This window comes from Crocodylus porosus, unplaced genomic scaffold, assembly GCF_001723895.1.
Source record: "Crocodylus porosus isolate Cpor-Errol unplaced genomic scaffold, CroPor_comp1, whole genome shotgun sequence".
NCBI classification, from domain to species: Eukaryota; Metazoa; Chordata; order Crocodylia; family Crocodylidae; genus Crocodylus; species Crocodylus porosus.
Genome location: NW_017728921.1, coordinates 10,282,184 through 10,288,424, shown reverse-complemented (window position 1 = coordinate 10,288,424; position 6,241 = coordinate 10,282,184). Strand labels below are relative to the sequence as shown.

Sequence of the window (6,241 nt, the reverse complement as noted above, 5' to 3'; positions counted from 1 at the left end):
GAAGAGAAAATGACTGAAACTGAACACTTATTTTCTTACATAATTTTTCTTTCAGTGGAAATTTGTTTTTTTTTAATCACAAGAATGTCCAGCTTAGTCTTTTCAAATATATCCTAACTACTACTTTAAAGTTACTTTATGCCTTCTCAGAGATCCAGTCACAGTTTTCAGTATTCATCCCAGTGTTAAGAAGAACTAAAGGTTTAATATTCTATACAAAATAATAACACAATTCAAATGTTCCTCTGAAATTGAGTACTCAAGACTTAGAGAATTTGATGTTTTCTCCTTTTATAAACTTCTGTTTGACTGAACCAAAGTCGAATCTCATTTACATGTTGTGTGCTAGGGCTGAAACCTCCCCCCCAGTATTCACGTAACGTGCTATCTAGAACAGCAGAAACATCTAGATTGTACTTTTATGCTGTGCATTTCAACTGCATCACCTTAGCTGTGAGGCGTAAAAAATACGTTAGTCCTCCTTTTGCTTCAGACTGCTTGACATCTTAAAAAATGAAGCAAGCAAGTAGCCACCAGGTTTCAATGTCAATAAAATAGTTTGTAGAAGACATAAGCTACATTTTACCACTGCTAATTAATCTACCTTAAAGTTCAATGGAAAGAGTCAGTGATTTAGCATTTATCTGCCAACTGCTGGGCTACCTTTTCTGACCTGGTGCAGATTTTGATAAGCACACAGTTACCCAGTGGATCAACATAAAAACAGGTTTTTAACTCCTGCAATTTCCAAACTAAAGGGAGGAAAAAAGCAAACTAAAAATAACAAGAAATTTTCAGGTGCTCGGGTCTGCTATCACAGCAGGTGTGGGGTTTCTACTAATCTAATAAATAAAATGTATTAGATAAAAAAATAAATAAATTTTTTTTACAAAATAAAATGATAGCAGTTTAAAATGCTCCCTGTCACGTGCAAGAATTTCACTCCAGAATTAATCAGTGTGCTGGTACTGGTACTTATTTAAATGACTTTGACACCCACTTGCCAGATTCAGACAACATCAACATCCGATTTTAAAGAAGCCCCTGACTTAAAAAATGCAATTTGACCTTTCTGTGATTTGACCTCCTAAGTCCTTCAGGGGAGGATGCACTGTGTGATAGTTTATCTTGTGGGCCTTTTGGCAAGGCCTTAGATCAGGGGTTTTCAACCTTTTCTCATTTACGGAGCCTTAAAAAATGTCAAATGGAGGGGCAGACCCCTTTGGAAATCTCGAACGGAGGTGTGGATCATTCTGAATTGTAAGTGTAGGTATTCACATACTTCTGATTGATCACAGTCATCTTTCGTGGACCCCTTAGACATAGTTTGCAGACCCCCCGAGGGGTCTGTGGACCACTGGTTGAAAGCCACTGCCTTAGACAGAACTCATCTTCCTCTGAAGGACTAAAAAATTCAAATCACAGAAAGGTCAATCTGTATATAATTTTCAAGCAGTAAAAGTTATGACTTAAGGTTCTTAACAAAACCCATATTGTAACATTTTTAATTCAAATGCTTAGCTGCATCACTTCAGCCTTCAACATTTTTGTAAGAAATGTCCAACAGGCGTCATTCAGGAAAAAATGAACACCAAAAAAGCAGCTTCCAGATGAGACTGGAATACACCTTAAAAAGCCACAGAAACAACGCCCCCCCCGCAAGAGTGGGAGCTGCAAAGGTGCAGCAGAACAAAAATGTCCTTATACAGCACTTAACGTTAGTCACTTCCAATCCTCTGTACTCTTTTCACCAGGTTGCTACATTAAGCATGCACACACAACCTCTGCTAGCTCACTGTGCAGCAAGTCATTAACCTGATTGAATCAAAATGCATTTTAAGTGAAGGCTCAAAGACACCTCTTCTTTCACGAGGGCTCTTTCATGTTTAAAGTTTCTGCTTTTTACTCTTAGTTTATTCCTGTGTTTTCCTCCCTCTCCTCCACTAATTCAGTACTAGCTGAGATGTTTCATCCCTCAGCCCCCCTTGCTCGAGCTTACAAAATGCTTTCATTTGAGCACAGATCAGAATTGGAACATTCTAGCTCAAGCATGAAAATTTCATAAAGTTACGAGCAGCAGAACACAAATGGAAACAATTACACAGCTTAGCTACCATATTTCTTTTGCATTCAACATACTCCCATACAAAACATGCAACTTATGTCTGAAAGGCAGAATGTAAAAAAAAGTTAGGAACAAAGAGCGTGCAGAAAGTATGGCATCCCAGAACACAGTCTGGGTAAGGCAGTAGGCAGCAAGATCCTCCTGGTGTTACACCAGAGATGCCACACTTCCCGGACACAATGTTCCTAGGAGCACTTACTCTAGATCCACAAGGTTAGGACCCAAGACCCTTGCAAGGGCAGTAGCAAGATTGTCTGTTCTTTTCTTTCAGTACTTCTTCATAGAAGTTCCTGTAAATAAAGCCTCATCCAGATGCTACCGAGAGCTCACTTGCTGCTTCAAGCATACTGCTCAACCAATGCATCTCAAGCAAAACTAAGGAAGTTATTTTCCTGCTCTACTTGGCATTGGTGAGGCTGAAGCTGAAGCACTGCATCCACTTCTGGGTGCCACACTTCAAGGGTGTGGAGGAGCTTGAGAGAGCCCAGAGAAGAGCCACTCGTACGATTAGCGGCCTGAAGAGCAAGCCATATGAGGACAGGCTGACAGATATGGGACTGTTCAGCCAAGAAAAGAGAAGACTTTGGGGGATTTGGTGGCAGCTTCCAAAACATCAGGGGAGAGCATCAGAGGCTAGGCGAACAACTATTCACCGAAGTGCCCCAGGGGAAAACCAGGAGCAAGTCAAACTCCTAGAAGGTTTCAGACTGGATACAAAGAAAAACTTCTTTCAAGGTTTGTGTGACCAGACTCAGGACTAGACTCCCAGCGGGGCTGGTGCAGGCACCTACCCTGGAGATCTTCAAAAGGAGACTGGCCGCACACCGTGCTGGGGTAAGCTGACCCCAGCAGTCTTTCCTGCACAGAGCAGGGGGGGTTGGACCCGATGATCTCACGAGGTTCCTTCCAGCCCTACGCATCTGTGAATAGCTACAGCTTTGAGAGGATTAACATGAGACTCCACCCCTTCAGCCTGCTGAGCCATCTTGGTAGCTCAATGCCATGCACAATGTTTCCAGGCTAGCTTCTTTTCCAGCATAGAAGAAAAATTCCCCACTTAAGACGTATCCCAATTTTGGAGACCAAAACTGTTGTGGAAAAGGTGTGTATTGTATGCGAGAAGATATGCTTTGGCGACACAGCCATTAATTCTGTAATTAGATGTATATTTATGTGCTTGTTCCTGCTTTGTTTCCATGATTTTGTTTTTAATCCCAAACTCCCAAGTTTGTTTTTAAGAATGCACATTAAGTGTAGTTCACAGTTTCCTCTCCACAGTGAATTTCTCTCTTATGGAAATTCCTTTCCCCCCCCAAATTCTTTCTATCCTTTTATAGAGGCCGTCTCCTGACAAGAGTTTCTTCCCCCTAAACCTGATAGTTTGCTCAGTAGGAGGATCTGTCTGGCTCATATGTGAGACTTATCTTTTTTAATCTCAATGAACATTAATTACTTGGTGGAATTAATTACATTCAATATAGTTGAATTAAATGCAAGGCTATGTACTTTCCCCTACATACAAGGTTTCTTAACTTGCCTTCCACTAGCAAGAGCCTTGCTGGTCAGCTCTAAACTTTCAAAGAAAACCTTGTGTGTCACAGAAAAGGATATCTGAACGCAAGGCACAGATAAAAAGGCATGTTTCATTTAAGTCAACTCCACTTTTATTAACAGGCTTTTCTAAAACAACAATAAGCATGGCTGGCAGATAACTGCATGTCTACCTGCAGTAATCATTCATCCACAAAGTTTCCAGCTGTGAAAAGTTCTGAAATGCATAGCTTCTGGAAGAATAGAGACGTTTGTATCTTATAATTGTTTCTGTCTACAAAAATACCATTTCCGAGCGGAGGGAGCAGCGGCAGTTCTAATCACCCATCTCAAGCAGCAGCAAGCAACTATAATTCAGGTGCTCTAGAAGGCAAGCTGTTGCCATCTTTTTACTTTCAAAACTGTCTTTTATATGCATACCCTAACAAATTGCTCATTTCAAAACCTGAACTGCAAGTTTTAAAACGTATACACCAAAGTGTACAGGAAACAGGCTTAGAAACAGATACGGTTCCTAGAATTGTAAATTAGACACATTAGAACAATGGTTATCTCCAACCTTTTCATATTACCGACTAAACCTTGACATTTAATTTTGGTCTGAGAAAGGATTGGGGAGAAAAAAAAAATCATTACTGATTCCAAGCCTACCCTACAGCTAATTCAGGCTGCCAAAAAAAAAGAGTAGTTTTTTTTTTTTACCTCATTTGTGAGTAAAAAATAAAAAGTAAGTAATGTGAATAAGGTGGACTTAACTTCAGTTACATGCCATCATTTTGGATACAAATTATTTAAAATGCCTGGGAGTAGACCTCATTATTCATTACTGTCTCATCTTTCATTTCCTCAAGAACCACTCTTACCTTCCTGGATCAAATTACCATTTGGAAAGCAAAGCAAGGAAAGACTCAAGTCTGACATGATCTCATAGCTACTGTACAGACACCAAACCAGCACTCAAAGGAGGAAAATCAGAAGCAGCACTGAGCTGAAAGGTACTTGTTTATTTCTCTAGAGAGAGTTTAAAAAAAACAATCCTTGTCAAGGCACCAAAGAGAAAATTAGTTATAGCTGGGTTCAGGACATTAAACACTATTTCCTGTAGACTACCAGAGACTTTAATGGATTAGCATTTGAGAACGGCACTTTGAGATCTGACTCTGGAAGACGAGATGCAGTTGCTGAAGACAGAACAAAAATGAAGGTATAGCAGAAACCGGGTTCCTGGTCTAAGGGATGGGTGATTCCAGCCACTGATGGAGGAAAGTTATATTACTACGCCTGGAAGAATTGCCACCTTCAACCTTGGTATGGAAACAACAACTGTTCCGTGTTGTATGCAGTTCTGGAATACTGATCTAATGCCAGTCCATTGGTGACTGATGGTTCTTGCTGAAGTGGTTGGTTAATGTCTTTTATTACCCTTAAAAAAAGGGCCACATAGCTGAAAAAGACTGGCTTACGATCTACTCTTGGATTGAAAAAAGAAAAAAAAAAAAAAGGATAAGCGTTTGTTTGGCTGTTCTGTTTGTCCATTTATTTGGCATGAACCACTTGGACACTTGATCTAGACAAGACTGTAACTAACCAATACATCTGAAATAGTTTATGCATCAAATGATCTAGGACTTGTGCCAATTAGACACTAGTTTGCTTTAATCTGCAATTGTTTAGACCTATGCTCATGTTTTACTACCCTCCTAGTGAGAAAATTCTTACTAATATCTAACCTAAACTTCCCTTGCTGCAACTTGAGCCCATTGCTCCTTGTTCTGTCATCTGCCACCACTGGGAACAGTCCAGCTCTATCCTCTTTTTGAACCCCTTTCAGGTAGCTGAAAGCTGCTATTAAATCCCACCTCAGTCCTCTCTTTTCTAGACTAAATAAGCCCAGTTCCCTCAGTCTTTCTTCATAAACCATGTCCCCCAGCCCCCGAACCATTTTTGTTGCCCTCCACTGGACTCTCTCCAAATTGTCCACATGCTTTCTGTACCAGAGGGCCCCCAACTGGACACAGTACTCCAGATGTGGCCTCGCCAGTGCCAAATAGAGGGGAAGAAACTCTTCCGTCGACCTGCTGGCAATGCTCCTACCAATTCAGGCCAGTATGCCAGTCACCTTCTTTGCAAAAAGAGCACACTGTTGACTCGTATTCAATTTATTGTCTACCATAATGACTAGTTCCTGTTGTGCAGAGATGCTGCTTAGCCAGTCAGTCCTCAGCCTGTACCAGTGCCTGGCATTGTCCCATGCTGAGTGCAGGACTTTGCATTTGTACTTACTGAATGTCATTAGATTTCTTTTTGTCCAATCCTCCAATCTACCCAAGTCTCTCTGAATACTAGTCCTACCCTTCAGAATATCTATTACTCCCCCCAGTTTGGTGTCTCGTGCAAACTTGCTGAGGGCACACTCCATGCCATCTTCTAGGTGGATGATGAAGAAATTGAACAAAACTGGCCTCAGGCACTCTACTTGATACTGGCTACCAACTAGACAGAGCCACTGATTACTACCCTCTGAGCCCAATGATCCAGCCAGTTTTCTATCCACCTTACAATCTA

The 6,241-nt window shown here is 41.0% G+C and overlaps 1 protein-coding gene across 7 annotated transcripts in view; it reads right to left on the bottom strand.

The window, feature by feature from the left end:
• Positions 1-6,241, bottom strand: part of SFSWAP (splicing factor SWAP homolog) — a 96,320-nt gene that overhangs the window by 47,272 nt on the left and 42,807 nt on the right. The gene's annotated exons all lie outside the window — the stretch shown is intronic.